Source organism: Megalopta genalis, chromosome 4 (genome assembly GCF_051020955.1).
Source record: "Megalopta genalis isolate 19385.01 chromosome 4, iyMegGena1_principal, whole genome shotgun sequence".
NCBI lineage: Eukaryota > Metazoa > Arthropoda > Insecta > Hymenoptera > Halictidae > Megalopta > Megalopta genalis.
This window is the reverse complement of record NC_135016.1, coordinates 19,067,354-19,082,696: the sequence shown is the minus strand read 5'-3', so window position 1 is coordinate 19,082,696 and position 15,343 is coordinate 19,067,354. Positions and strand designations below refer to the sequence as shown.

At 45.3% G+C, this 15,343-nt stretch overlaps 1 protein-coding gene across 7 annotated transcripts in view; it reads right to left on the bottom strand.

Moving 5' to 3' along the window:
* Nucleotides 1-15,343, bottom strand: part of Ten-a (Teneurin-a transmembrane protein) — a 1,349,343-nt gene that overhangs the window by 456,752 nt on the left and 877,248 nt on the right. The window lies entirely within an intron of this gene.

Here is a 15,343-nt window from a genome sequence, read left to right as displayed (position 1 = left end):
AAGCGGGCTCCGGGTTCTCCGCGAACGTTCGTTGTGACGGGGAATTAACCCTTTTAGGGTCGAACGACGATATATCGCTGCGTATGCGACGACGATCAACTACTGTGAATTCTCCCGAATTGACGCTCAGGTTGGAAACGAGATTGGACAATTTGGGAAGAGAAGATGGACTCGGCATTCGGCTAAATATCGTTACGCGATTCTCTGATTTCTGGCAATTCGTTTCGATTCTCACACGATTGCTCGAGATTTATAGAGAAATCGTTGCGATCAGAGGGTGGATTGACGCTCAGATTGTCCACAAAAATGGACAATTTAGGAAGAGGAGATACGATTGTTCAAGCCTTTTGGCACGTTTTTTTTATGGTTTATTATGAAGGCAATTCGGAGGCCACGTGACACGATTCGAAGTCAAATTGGAGGCCAAATGACAAGACTCGAAGGCAATTCTGAGACCACGTGACACGATTCGAAGGCAATTCTGAGAACACGTGACACGATTCGAAGTCAAATTGGAGGCCAGATGACAAGATTCGGAGGCAATTCGGAGGCCACGTGACATGATTCGACGGTTACGTACCTAGTACAGTAATTTCTCCCTAATTCGCGCTCACATTGCACACGAAAATGGACAATTTCGGATTAGGAAATACGATCTTGCGACTCGTTTTCATAGTTACCGATTGTCAACAACTATAATAACAATCAACAACAATTTTATCTTTTTTTCCCAAATCGTCGATTTTTGTGTACAAGCTGAGCGACAATTAGGGAGAATTTACTTAAATTTAAATTGGAATTTTTCGCATAAGTGCGATACTTTCGCTCTGCACTAAAAGGGTGAAATATCGGGTTTGTCGGCGGGTTTCTCGGAATTTTTCGTGCAACCGTGAAACGCATTTTGGCTCGAAGCTCGCGAAGATTCGCCGGTTTCCAGCACGCGGTTAAAATTGTTTCGCTTCTTCTTGTGTTTCTTTAAAATTTAATGCCGCAAAGAAAACACACGGCCTGTTGAATGAAAATGTGACGAGGAAATATGGGCGAAGCATTATCCCGTGGCCGTTTCTCTGGAAAATGGGTTAACGAAGCGTGTATTGGTTTTAAGATAGTCGCCGGCCGTTCACGAAACAACCGGAAGTGGATTCTCGGGCGGATCGACCTAATAATAATCTTTAATTAGCGCGAATGAAAAATCCGTTCGGCCGACTAATGAACTCCTCATTAAAAAAAAAAGAAAAATTTCTCCAATAAAATTACTAATATCTCCGGGAGTCCGGCAAAGGGGCCGTGGACGCGCGAACATCTCCGAACCAATGGAATAGAATCGATATAAACGGGGACGCGAAAATTGGTTGTAGGTTATGTTCGATTTGATGCATTCACGAGAGAAATGATTGGGTGAGACATAAATAAGTAGAAGTACCATAAAAGAGTGTAAGAATGTGGAGACATTGTGATTGAAAAATTATGAAAAGAAATATATAATATATGTATTATTATATATATATATTATATATTATATATTATATATTATTATATATATTATTATATATATATATATATATTATATATTATATATTATTATATATATTATTATATATTATATATATGTAATAATATAATAATATAATAATAATTCGGCATTCATTAAATATCATTCATAAATATCGGCATTCAAATTGGAATTACTCGGAGGAGAAGGCCCGCGCGAAACGTGGGGCGGCTTGTTTCTCCCGATCATTATTATTTATTATTTCCGGGCGGCGTTCAATTGGTTGTAAAAGACGAAGTTCTTGTATCATTTTCTTTTTTTCCTTTTTTTTTATAGAGGCGTAACCGGGTCGGTAACGAGCCGAAGAGAATCAGTTATTTGCTGGTAACCGAACGCCCCTGCGGTGTTCCCGCCGTTATAGATTAGCAACGAGGATCCCCTCCGTAAAAGTAACGACCTCGTAACTAGCGTCTTGTTAGCGGGACAAGCGGCAGAAGGTATTACGCGATCTTCCGGTAGCGGGAACTTGACCCGCGCCACCCGCCGAGATAATTGAATTTATTAGATACGAGTCGCCTGACTTTCGCCGCCGCGCGCCGTGTTCCGCGAATGATCGTTACGTGGCTCCTTTGCGCCGCGATTTACGCCTATAATCTTCCAGCCTTTTTCCTTTTTTCTTTTTTGACGCCGGCAGGATCGCCGGCGTCGGGTTTCACACGCGGCACCGTCTCGCGTTAATTGAGTTCGTTGCGCGAACGATGCTTGAAATCGAAGAACCGACGTTCCCAAAAAGATCGAACGAAAAGAAGCGAGATAAAGTTTGCATGAGAGAAACATATGAGCCGTTTATTTTGAAAGTGGCATAAGTCACTTTACCGCAATGAAAAGTGGTGATTTTTTAATGTTTATACGAAATTATTTATACCGAGAAAAATATCAGATAAAGTGACTTATGCCACTTTCAAAATAAACGGCTTATGAGCCGTGAAACGATTTATTTACGATCGTCGATCGAACGGAGAACGAATAAGACGTCGACTCGTTATTTTTGCAGAAAGGATCGTTCAATAATTAAGTTCTTTAAAAATATACGAATTGCTGTTTTCGTAGATTCTATCGTGAGATTCGCGTGAACTGAGAAATTGATTTTAAGCACCGAAAGATTGCGGTGCAAATTAAATCGAAATGTTATCAACGTTTTACAGTGTGGAAGCTTATCGATATTTTAAAAATATATGAGAGTCACGAGCGCACAGATCCGCTAGTTTAGGTTCTCCAGATTCTCCGAAGGATCGAAGAATTTGGTCTGATAAAAATTAAAGAATTTCGAAACAACGATTTAGTGTTGTCGAACCATTGAAATGATTTGGAGGCGATGCGAGAGTCTTTGTAACTCCTCTATCTTGCAAATAAAGCGGACAACTTTGATCTTGATCCGAATATCCTCGGTCTGGCAATGATTTTTCTTTGTCAATCCATTTTCTTATTCCGCAAGAGGAGTACAGTAAATTCTCCCTAATCGTCAATTGCTCAGATCGTGCACAAAAATTGACAATTTGGGAAGAGTTGCGATCATTCGAGCCCCGCGGCTTGTTTATATAGTTGAATAATCGCATCTCCTCTTCCCAAATTGTCTACTTTTGTGTACGATATAAGTGCGAATTAGGGAGAATTTACTTGCAATCGAAGAGCACGATTATATTTTGTGAAAATTAACCGTGAGACTCTTTTCAGGATAACCCCGAAGATCGTGACATTGGCTGATCACTTAATTCGTCGACTATCATCCATTAAATCGTTTCCTATCCGTTCCACCAGCTTTATTTAGCGCGTGTTTTAGGCGAAGATTATTCGATACCGATTCTAATTGTGAATCGCACGCGACGCGCGATCAACGATCCGACGTATGAATAAATTAAAAAACGATGAAGTAGAAAAGTAAATCAAGGTGCGCATCGAACCACAATGTACGCAAGAGTACAATATTCCGCAAGAGTACAATACAGTAAATTCTCCCTAATCGTCAATTGTTCAGATCGTGCACAAAAATTGACAATTTGGGAAGAGTTGCGATCATTCGAGCCTCGCGGCTTGTTTTTATAGTTGAATAATCGCATCTCCTCTTCCGAAATTGTCCATTCGTGTGCAGAATCTATTATATCTATTATATCTATTTTTATTATCGTTATCGTTCAGCCGTTCGATCGCCATTCTGCGCAATAAAAACGATAAATAACGAATTAAATGTGCGTTTCGAGTCGTCGATCCTCTCGCCCGCCATTCCTCAGAATCTCGACGCACGCGGTCCGGTGATCGTGTCTCTCCCGGATGATCTCATTACGGAGAATCCATCAAACGAATCTGCATGCTGTAAACCGTGTTCGCGTCGATACAGGGCCAAGTAAGCACGACTCCCGTTCAGCGACGTAAAATCAGCATCGGCGCGCGTATTAACGTAGCGACGGCCGAGAATGTTGGTTAATTTTTCAGCTTTCCTTTTCCGGCTCGATGTCGGTCTGTCGTTGCAATCCAATTCTGGTATCCAGAGCGCATAGTCCCGGTCCACCGCGCCGCTGCCCCGAATCGCAATGCATATTCTAGCTGATGGAACGTCGCGGACTGCCTTCCCTTTATCTGTATAGTTAATGAGCTCATAAGTAATGTAACCGCTACTGACGTTCTCCCATCGATCGGCTCGAGTTACCCGCGCGGCCACTTCTTTTTTTTTCGCCCACGCGAAAGAGTCGCGCTTACGGTGCTCCCGCCGTTTCCTCGGACCGTCACGGAAATACGCGATTCGCGGAACGCGATGAATCAGCGTTGCGTAGGTTAACCCTTTGCACCCGAGACTGTCTTAACTGGAAAATGAAGACGTTTGTTTCAACCGACAGTGTATACATTTATATACGCTTAGAATACGCTTATGGAAGACTTTTATTGTTTGACAATTTATCGAATATATAGACGAATTTAATAACGTGACAATTCTTTTGAGAATAGTGTAGCAATTTTTAGCGTCGCCTCAGAATCGCCGCTCGAGTGCAAAGGGTTAATATTGCAAGCGTGGATTGTCCGCATTTTAACAGTTTTAGAAGGAAAAGTATCCATAGAAAATAGTCGAATAGATTTCTTAATTTGAGCTCATATTGTAATTAATATGGCGGAAGATCTAAATAAATTCGTTATTTAGAATTTGTTATTTTTATGGAGTAACATAGCGTTAACTATAACGCTATATATATAGCGTTAATATAATATATAGTATAATATATATAAGCATATTAGGTAACATAGCGTTAACCATTTTATACAAAATAGTAAAATCCTTAAATTATCGTTTAAAAATGCAGGAAATCTGCAGCATAGTGTACTTACTATTTGTCAGTCCGTGTTTTTGTCTGTTTCTCGAAGGAACTAATTTTGTATCTTGCGTTTTGCAATGATAATATAGAAAGAATTCATAGCCCAGAAATTATTGAAGAAACGTGTTCACTGGAATTTTCACACCGAAGTGAAAGAAAGAAGCAAGTGAACAGTGCGTCTCCTGAGTAAAAAAGAAGGGTTAGTGAATTGCAGATACTGCTTGAAGAATTAAAGCATGGATTTGATTAAATTTGATGAGCACTTTAGAGCGTCATATGTCACACGTCTTGTTTTGCAGGGTGTCCCAAAATTATGTTAACACGTGGAAAAGGGTGACTCCTGATGTCATCCGAAGCAACTTTTTCCTTTGCAAAAATGTTCTCGGAGGCATCGTTAGCGAGTTATTAACGAAAAACACTGACCAATGAGCGGCGAGCTCGCTTAGCGCCAGACGGCCGAGCCAATCAGCGGAACTAGGCTTCGACCGCTCGTTGGCTCGGCCGCCTCGCGCCAGCCCAGCTCGCCTCTTCTCATTGGTCACTGTTTTTCGTTAATAACTCGTGAACGAAGCCGCGGATTGCATTTTCGCTAAGGAGAAAGTTGCTTCAAATGACCGAAAGAATCAGCCTTTTCCGAGTGTTAACATAATTATGGGATACCCTGAATATTGATACACCCTGAATCTGGGACACCCTATGGGACACCCTGAATAGATAATATACCTCAAATCATTACAATTAGCCAAATTTTGATGCTTGTATCATTACAGAAGAACCCATGCGTATTCCTCTGAAAACAGAAACACCTATAGCGTATCCATTAGCCAAAAAATTCCCTAACTGGATTCATTTCCTCGAAAAATTGCGCACGTATTATAATCGCAAGAAAGTCCCCCGAACATCCCAGAGGATTAATTGGATTTAGCCGGTCCGAAATTAGCCGCAACTGTTCTTCGATGCCCCGGACGCTCCGCGAAATCACCGAATCCCGAAAACCGAGCCCCGCAAGCGAGCGCATCCTCCGATCCCCTGCTCCGAAGCTTCGTAAATCCAGGAGATTCCGAAAGAACAATATCGCGACGACGATTCGTCATGCCGTTGTGTACCGAGGCGTGCCCGCTGGATCCCGGGTAGTTTCGTAAAAATCCTGAAACGCGAAGACAGTGACGAATTGCCGGGGCAGATAAAGGGACGGAAGGAAGGCAGTCCGGAGCAACTACGTCGGCCCGATGAAGACGAAACTTCGCCCGGGCAGCGTAAGAAGAAACGTTAACCTCCTTTCTCCCGCTCGCTAATGACTCGCCGTTCAGCTTCAGTAATTTTTTCCGCTCGGAACGCAACTTCGTGCTTCACCTACCGTCCCTCCCTCCCCCCTGCGCCCTGTCTACGCTCGTCCAGCACCGACCCCCGTCCTCACCGCCCTGTCTTCCTTCCCTCACTCCTTTTTTTTCGGCCACTTGCCTTAATTGATAACGCGCATTTCCTCGAGAAACTTCGAACTTCGACACTCGGACCTCGTTTGCTTGTTGGATCCCGGTTTCGGGATCCTCCCGGACGAGACTTGGACAATTCTTTCGCGTAGCAGATACATCTAGCAGTCGTCCGACCCACGGGACATTGACCCAAGTCGAAATTGTCGAGATTGGCGCGCGATTGTCTTGAGCGATCAGACGGAGGAAGATGAATTATCGTTTTTCGTTCTCTCTGCTGGCACTTTAACGCCGTCATTGCGAATTTTTCGTAGGAGCTATTGCAAGGTCACTCGAATTGAGATTGGAGATCCAAAGTGTCCTTCTGCCTTGATCGTCGAGGTCAAATTGAACGCCCATTCTGGAACACCTTTAATTTCTGTTCATGAAGTATGTACACTTCTCGCTGCTCCATTTCGACTCTCGCAATAGCCGATATAAATGAGCGTCGCGGAGAGCCGACAGCGGGTCACTTTTGACTCATAGTCTAGTATTTATTATCATCGCCTGACTAGTTCCGGGTCAATGGTGACCCGGGGTCGGTTACACGAGGATTATTCTATTATGTTTATATTTGCCCCGACTGAAGCATCACGGCTCTCATTTCTGGTTCGATTTTTTGACCACGCCTCCCAGACGTGATCATTATTTCTGATTCGATTTTTTGACCACGTCTCTCAGACGTGATAATCATTTCTGGCCCGATCTTTTGACCACGTCTCTCAGACGAGATAATCATTTGTGGTCCGTGATTTTGACCGCATTTCACAGACATGATAATCATTTCTGGCCCGATGTTTTACCACGTCTCTCAGACGTGATGATCATTTCTGGTCCGATTTTTTTACTACATTTCACAGACATGATAATTATATCTAGCCCAATTTTTTGACTACACCTCACAGACATGATAATAATTTCTTCTCCGATATTTGACCACGTCTCTCACACGTGGTAATCATTTCTGGCCCGATCTTTTGACCACGTCGATAAGACGTGATAATCATTTCCAGCCCAATCTTTTGACTACACTTCATAGACATGAGGTAATAATTTCTGCTCCGATATTTGACCACGTCTCTCAGACGTGATATTTATTTCTAGCCCAATTTTTTTACCACGTCTATCAGACGCGATAATCACTTCTGGCCTGATTTTTATACCATGTCTCTCAACGTGATAATCATTCTTAACCCGATCTTTTGATCACGTCTCTCAGACGTGATGACTACTTCTAGCCCGTTTTTTTACCACGTCTCTCAGACGTGATAATCACTTCTAGCCCGATTTTTGTACCACGTCTCTCAACGTGATAATCATTCCTAACCCGATTATCTAACAACGTCTCCCAGACGTGGTTGCAGGGCGAAGGGTTAATAGTACCGCATCGATTTCCTGCGGGATCGTAGGAAACGGCGAGCGTCTGGAATCTCTAACAGGGAGCAACGGAGTCTCCGCGAGGCGGGGAACAGAGCATCGTCGGAGTCCTTTCACCGCCCCGAATCCGCGCGTATCCTTTGCCAGCAATCAGACCCGACGGCAAAACGCTTCACTATCTTTCCCCGGCGCTCGCCGTGGCGCGACGGTAACCGGTCAAAAGACTCAAGACGCGTCGCGTCGCGTCGTCGCAATCAGAGCGCCGCACCGCGCCGCGCCGCGCCGGTGTCCATTACGGCGCCGACTTGCGGCCGTGTCAAACAAGCCGCACACGGAAACGCGGGAGCAGGGGTTCGCATAAGCGGTGCCTTACGATCCTTCGAGCTCGGGTCCGCGCGCCGGGATCGGAATTGCAGCGTGATTGGCGCGCGGCGCGCGCGCGGAGATCAAAGGCTTTGATCGCGGCACGCGTTGTTGCGCGTTCAAGAGACACCGTGACAGATCGCGGCGCGGCCGTGGGAGAAACAGAGCCGGGGCGAGACCGAGCGAGGGGATCCTCTCTTCCCTTTGTAACGGGGGCAGAAATTGTCGCAGCGGCGCGGCGGACGCGCGTTCAACGCGTAAACAATCGATTCGGAAGGCTCGGCGAAAATCGAGGAAATCGACGCCGCGCGGCTTCTCCGGTTTCGTGCAGAAATCGGGAATTTGCTTTGGCTCAGTGGAGCCGGTTACCGTAGGTAGTTGGACCAATTACTGTGCCTTCGATTTGTCTGTTGTTTCCGAGAATTTAACTTTACATTTACTCTTTATTCCTGTGGCAATTTTGTCATTCTTTTGCTGTGCTCTTACTTTTCAGTAAAAAGATTCGGCGCTTCTTATATATATAATATTATAATATTATATATTATATATTATATTATATTATAATATATATTATAATATATAATTATAATTAATATTTAATTATTATAATTATATATATTTTTTTATTTATTATTATATTATTATATATTATATTATATATTATATATTATATATAATGTTAATTGTGACCAAAAAAAACAATCAAACCGAAGTGATCCAAGTAATCGTCTTCCGCCAGCCCACTTTCGTACGGAATCCTGGGATGTTTCGGAATGTTTCAGAGCGCCCGCGTTCGGAATCTTATTTCTGTCCGTCCGGCAAAACGTTTTGCGACGAGTCAAACGAAAGAAAGCTCGTTGATATCGCTGTCAAAGAGCTCTCGCGAGGGTCCGGCCTGTTTCGGTAGCCATGGCGATCACACGGAGAATGTGGCTACCGTCGATCAACGGGGTCCTTTCCGATATCTCATATTTTCCGGCGGTCACCCCTCCCGCTACACCGATGTCCGCTCATCGAGCGTATTCATACGGTTCGCGAGAAGGGGCAACGCTCGCTGTTTCTTCGTGGAATGCTATTGCCCATTGAAAAATGGCTTCGGAGGGGTCGGCACGGGACTCCAGGGCGCGTTCGACCGCTCTCGAAATGGTCGGGAAGTTTCGGGGCTCGGCGTTATTAGAGACAAGTCGGTCGTCTTCAAAGCCGGATCGAATTCAGATCGCGCCTTCCCAGAAATTTGAATATGATCGTTTAGCTCGAGTTATTGCTATTTACTCCCTCGGCTCCTCGTTCTCGCGACGCTTCCGGAAAGGGTGTTCCCGATATGAGAGGCCCGAGAGGGATTCCCAGAGACGGACAGCTGACAATGAGATAGACGATAGAGTTAGGCTGAACGTGGGCGCGGAGAAAAATGGCTCCAATATCTCTGGACATTCATGGCGGCGTTTCTATTTCAATTTCACCGGAAGGAGATTCGCAATCAACGAGGCTAAATTCAGGTCTTATTCAGAGTCTTGTGAAATGATCGAGGAGAACGAGAATTCACGCGAAGGTGCAGAACATTCTCCCTAATTGATGCTCAGATTAATATGAAAATAAGCCGCGAACCGATGCGCAAAAAGTTCAGAAAAAATTTAGATCGCTTGGATCAATTATAAAACAGTTATTCAATTTCAATAAGGAGTACGAATACAGTAAAATCACCCTAATTTTCCATCAAATTGTACACAAAAATGGACAATTTGGAAAGGGGAGATGCGATTATTTGAGCCTCGAGACTCGTTTTTATAGTTGTTGACAGTCGGTAACTATAAAAACGAGCCGCAAGATCGTATTTCGTAATTCGAAATTGTCCATATTCGTGTGCAATATGAGCGCGAATTAGGGAGAAATTATTGTACTGGGTACGTGACCGTCGAATCGCGGCACGTGGCCACCGAATTGCCTTCGAATCTTGTCATGTGGCCTCCAATTTGACTTCGAATCGTGTCACGTGGCCTCCGAATTGCCTTTGAATAGTGTCATGTAGCCTTCGAATTGCCTTCGAATAGTGTTAAGTAGCCTTCGAATTGCTTTCGAATAGTGTTATGAATCGAATTGCCTTTGAATAATGGCACGTGGCCTTTAAATTGCCTTCGAATCGTGGCACGTGGCCTCCAAATTGCCTTCGAATCGTAGCACGTGATCTCCAAATTGCCTTTGAATCTTGTCATTTGGCCTCCAATTTCTCTTCGAATCGTGTCGCGTGGCCTCCGAATTACCTTCGAATCGTAGCACGTGATCTCCAAATTGCCTTCGAATCTTGTTATTTGGCCTCCAATTTCACTTCGAATCATGGCACGTGGCCTCTAAATTGCCTTCGAATCGTGTCATGAGGCCTGCGAATTGCCTTAATAATAAACCACAAAAGAACAATCCACAAGGCTCGAACAATCGTATCTCCTCTTCCAAAATTGTCCATTTTCGTGCACAATCTGAGCGTCGATTACAGAGACATTGCGATTTTGTTTCTAGGAAAAGGCCACTCGAGCAGCCAGCCCGAGGCTCGAAACTTCCTGAACAGCGTCGGTGCGCCGCCTAAAAGGTCATGCATAGATTCGAGTGCACTCGAATCGATCAAACTGTCCGCCGCGGAATAAGAGACACATCGATCGGCGCTGTTTTTTCTCCCCGCCCCACCCACCCTGGGGGCGAAAGCAAATGTATCGACGGAGACGGGGTAGGAAGATCAATCATCTCGGTCGTGTTTAAGCGGGGAGAAGAAGATGGAATTGCGCGGGCCCGGAAGGCGAAGAAGAAGCCGGCTTGTTCGCCTCTGTCCTATCGGACGAGAAGGTCGTTTGAATAGGCGCGGTCCAGCTGATTCCAGGGGAGGCGAACGAACGGCCATGGCGTCGGGCCGGGCAAAGTGGTCGGAACGATCGGCATCGATCGCTCTCCCCGGGCCGGTTCTACCTGGGGCATGAAAAAAGTGTCATTATTCGCTAATGGCGCGGAAACAACTGGGTCGATGCACCGGCCCGGTTAATGACACCGCTGTTACGTTCCGTCGATCGTGTGCCATTCCTGTCTCTCCCCGCCGCTGTTGCGATCCGGCCGATGCATCCTCGCTGATGCACACCCTCGTTCAACCACTATACCGAATTGTCCGAAAGATTAGAGGCATCACCGGCGATCTTCGGTCCCCATTAAAACTCGGGGGATGCGATTAACCGATCAACCGTGCCCCCGTCGCGCCCCTCTCCGAATCAACGTTGAGCCACGATCCCGGAAAATGAGGAAAGTGACTGCGATCCGCAGTTGCTGCTGATGCTTCGCAGCGGAAACTTCGCGAGGAGAACTTTTCCACGAATATTTGCTGCTTTTTCCTGCCTTCCGGAGTAACGAAACTTCTCCTCTTCGGCTCCTCTTTTTACTTCAGCGACGTTAACACTGGATCGCCGGGGCTAGTCAGTTTGACTCATTTACGATTTTATTGTTATATATATAAAAATACTTAAGTAATTTTAAATGATACTTATGCAATCTCAATAATGCTTAAGTGATTTTAAACGATACTTATATAATCTCAATGATGCTTAAATGATTTTAAATAATACTTATATATAATCTCAATGATGCTTAAATGATTTTAAGTAATACTTGTATAATACTCAATAATGCTTAAATAATTTTAAATAATACTTATATAATAATCAATAATACTTAAATAATTTTAAATATAAAATAATATATATGAAATAATATATATATATATATATATATAAAATAATATATGTAAAATAATATACATGAAATAATATATGTAAAATAATATATATGAAATAATATATATAAAATAACTATTTTTTCTATATATGTAGAAAAGACTATTTAAGTTTTTCTCTACATATATAGAAAAGTTATTTAACTTTTTCTCTCTATATATATACAGCAATGAAATCATAAATGAGTCAAAATTAGCTAGCTCCGACAATCCAGTGTTAATAACAATTCCACCTGTCGTACCTGTACGCGCTCTTGCCACCAATTACAGCACTTCGATTAATATTTTCGCTATTAGCATCGCTGTCCCCAGTTTTGTTCGACGATTCGTTTCGTTTCACCGCGCAACGGGCACTCGCCAGCAAATAAAACATCCAAACAACACAGAAACCGGTAACACACGGAAATTGTTCGCATTCGACAACGAACGTAATTTACGAACGAACAGCTTCAAGAAGACCACAAGATCGGCGATTGTTGTCAGACACCGGGCCGTTTCGCGAAGCAAAAATTTCCCGGTTCGGACGAGATTCGAGAACCGCCTGTTTTGGCCAGCATTTTCGGTGAATGCAGCGCTTTGTTTAATCGCGCCGCGGGACTCTCTTAACAAGAACGAACGAGACCCGTCAGCGTAGGAAATGCAGTCGGCGGCGGTGTGAAACGCGTCGGATGGGGATCGTGGAACTCTGGTAGAACGCGGACAGGAAGAGCGAGAGAGAAAGAGAGAGAGAAGAGACAGGATAAGAGAAGAGAAGAGAGAAGCGAAGAGAAGATAAGAGAGAGAGAGAGAGAGGCGAAGAGAAGAGAGAGGAGAAGAGAGAAGAGAAGAGAGGAGTGAGGCGAAGAGAAGAGCGAGGCGAGGAGAGAAGGTTAGGGGATGGGAGAGCGGATGGGAGAGTGATAACTGGAACGATAGCGTAAGAGCGATAGCGAGTAGTCGGAGTGACAGTCGAAAGGGCGAGTAAGAAGCGGGATAGGGGAGGGGGCGGCGGGGGGGGCAGGACGTTAGAAAATGGAATTTCGGTAGCGAGGGAGATGCGAGCAAAGAACTGTGCGGGCGGTGGACGAGACGAGGGAAGAGGGAAGAGTGCGGGGGGACGCCGGAGGACGGGGAGAAGGTCGGCAGGTGGCGGCGAGGGGAAAAGGAAAGGAAAAAGAGGAGTGCTCTAGTAGATGGCTAGGTCCGTGGATGGAGTGGATACAGTTGAGTCTGAGGGTTTCTTGGTTGTTGGGTGTTTGGCTGTCCGCCAGAGAATCTCTGGAGCGCGACGGTTACCTTTTTCTCCTCCGGGAGATCTCTTCGGTTCTGCACAGAGAGAGAGAGAGAGAGAGAAAGAGACACGCGCACACACAGCCACGTAGCCAGGATATATATCGCGTATTTCTCGGCTGTGTGCGCGCGTACACGGCCACGTAGGGCGCTGTTTTACCAAGCCAGAGGCCCGGCCCCGTCGTTACGCTCGCCACTTTCGAAAAATCTTTTTCCTCTTCTCCCGAATCGAACAACCGCGAACTTTCTCCCCGACTCTCTTCTCTCGTCGATGCCGCAGTCATCCGTCAAGGTCGCGGCTAAACGCGATTTATATCGCCCCACGCGTTATAGCCCGGCCCGCCTCGGCCACCCGGTTAGGTCGCCAGCGTTTATTCGCGCGGATACGGCAATTGCGACGAATAGAGACCCGGTCTATTCCGCAGCTTCCCCGGTTTATGATCCGCGAATTGTTCCCCCGGGAACGGTTCTTCTAATGTCGCTTCATGATCGCCGCGCGGCTATCATCGTTTTACGGACGCTTCTGACGCGAGTGAATGTAATCGGCCGCGTTTACGGCGAATCACTGTGCCCCCGCTTCCGCTCACGCTATCTTCGGCTATCCTCCTGCGAAGTTTTTTGCCTGGTCAACGATTTGCTGGTTCGCGTTGCCTGGTATTCCGAACCCAATGTGACTTGCGGCGTTGTTCGATACTGGGTTTGCTGTCTGTTAGGGAATTTGGGTGTCGGAACGAAGTACGGTAATTTCTCCCGGAAATGCGGAATTTCGGGTTGCTGCGAATTTCTCTGGGTTAGAGTTCTGTGCTCGTGTAATTTATTGCTAAGTCGATGTTCGGGAGATGGTATGAAATGGTCTGTTTACGTGATAGGTATAGTGATTTCTTCCTAATTGTAATGTGCGCACAGGTCGCGCACAAGAATGGACAATTTGGGAAGAAGAGATACGATTATTCGGGTCTCACGTCTCATTTTTGTAATCATTGACAATCGGTTACTATAAAAACGAGCCGCAAGATCGTATTTCCTAATCCGAAATTGTCCATTTTCGTGTGCAATAGGAGCGCGAATTAGGGAGATATTATTGTACTAGGTACGTGGCCTCCGAATTGCCTTCGAATCTTGTTATTTGGCCTCTAATTTAACTTCGAATCGTGTCACGTGTTCTCAGAATTGCCTTCGAATTTTCTTCGAATCGTGTCACGTGTTCTCAGAATTGTCTCCGAATTGCCTTCGAATCGTAGAACGTGTTCTTCGAATTGCCTTCGAATAGTGTCATGTGCCCTCCGAATTGCCTTCGAATAGTATCATATGCCCTCTCAATTGCCTTCGAATAGTATCATATGCCCTCTCAATTGCCTTCGAATCGTGTCATGTGGCCTTCAAATTGCCTTCGAATCGTAGCACGTGATTTTCGAATTGCCCTCGAATTGTCTTCGAATCGTGGCACATGGCCTCCGATTTGCTTTCGAATCGCAGCAAAACATTTGAAACAATAAAGTCGTCGTTTAATCGATCAAACTCAATTTTTGTTAGAATTAATTCTAACCAAATTTAGAAAAATGAATTTCTGTTACGTTCCTAGCAACCACTAATGTATCTACAAGAGGAATCTTGAAGAAGCTGTCAAAAAATCTGCGAACACTTTCAACCACTATTAATAAACACAGTTAACGAACCCAAACAAACGATCCACCTTATACAACAATCTATACTCCTCCGACAACGCTCACTAAAATTTGAATAATCCTGACAGTCTAACAAATCATCAACAATCGAACATCCAAGATCACAGACCAGAAAGCACTGATCGATCAAGTAGCATCGTCTCGCTCGTCCATTCCGCTTCCCGATATCGTCGCGCCTTCAAAGTTCGCAGACCGGTATCCCCCGTAATAAGATCGCAAACGGCGCGGCCCAGGCACTCGCGGCGATATCGCGGAGCAACGTCCTCGTAACCTCGCCGTTCTTCTTCATTTCCGAGCGCACGCCGCTCGTAAACCGGCGAGCATATGCGTGTCCCCCGTGCCGTGGATGCAGGCGCGTTCGCGGGGCAAACACCGCGTCGCTTAAGACTCCGTAAACACTAGCTTGATTAACGATAATGGCGATCTAGGGCGATTCCCGATAGCCCGCCACTCGATTGTGGGATTTGAACCGGGAGGGGTTTAGGGTGGCCCGGGGAGAGTTGATGGCCGGGCTGATGGCCCTGCGAGCCGTAGGAACGACGCCGGCCCGATATGGGGCCGGG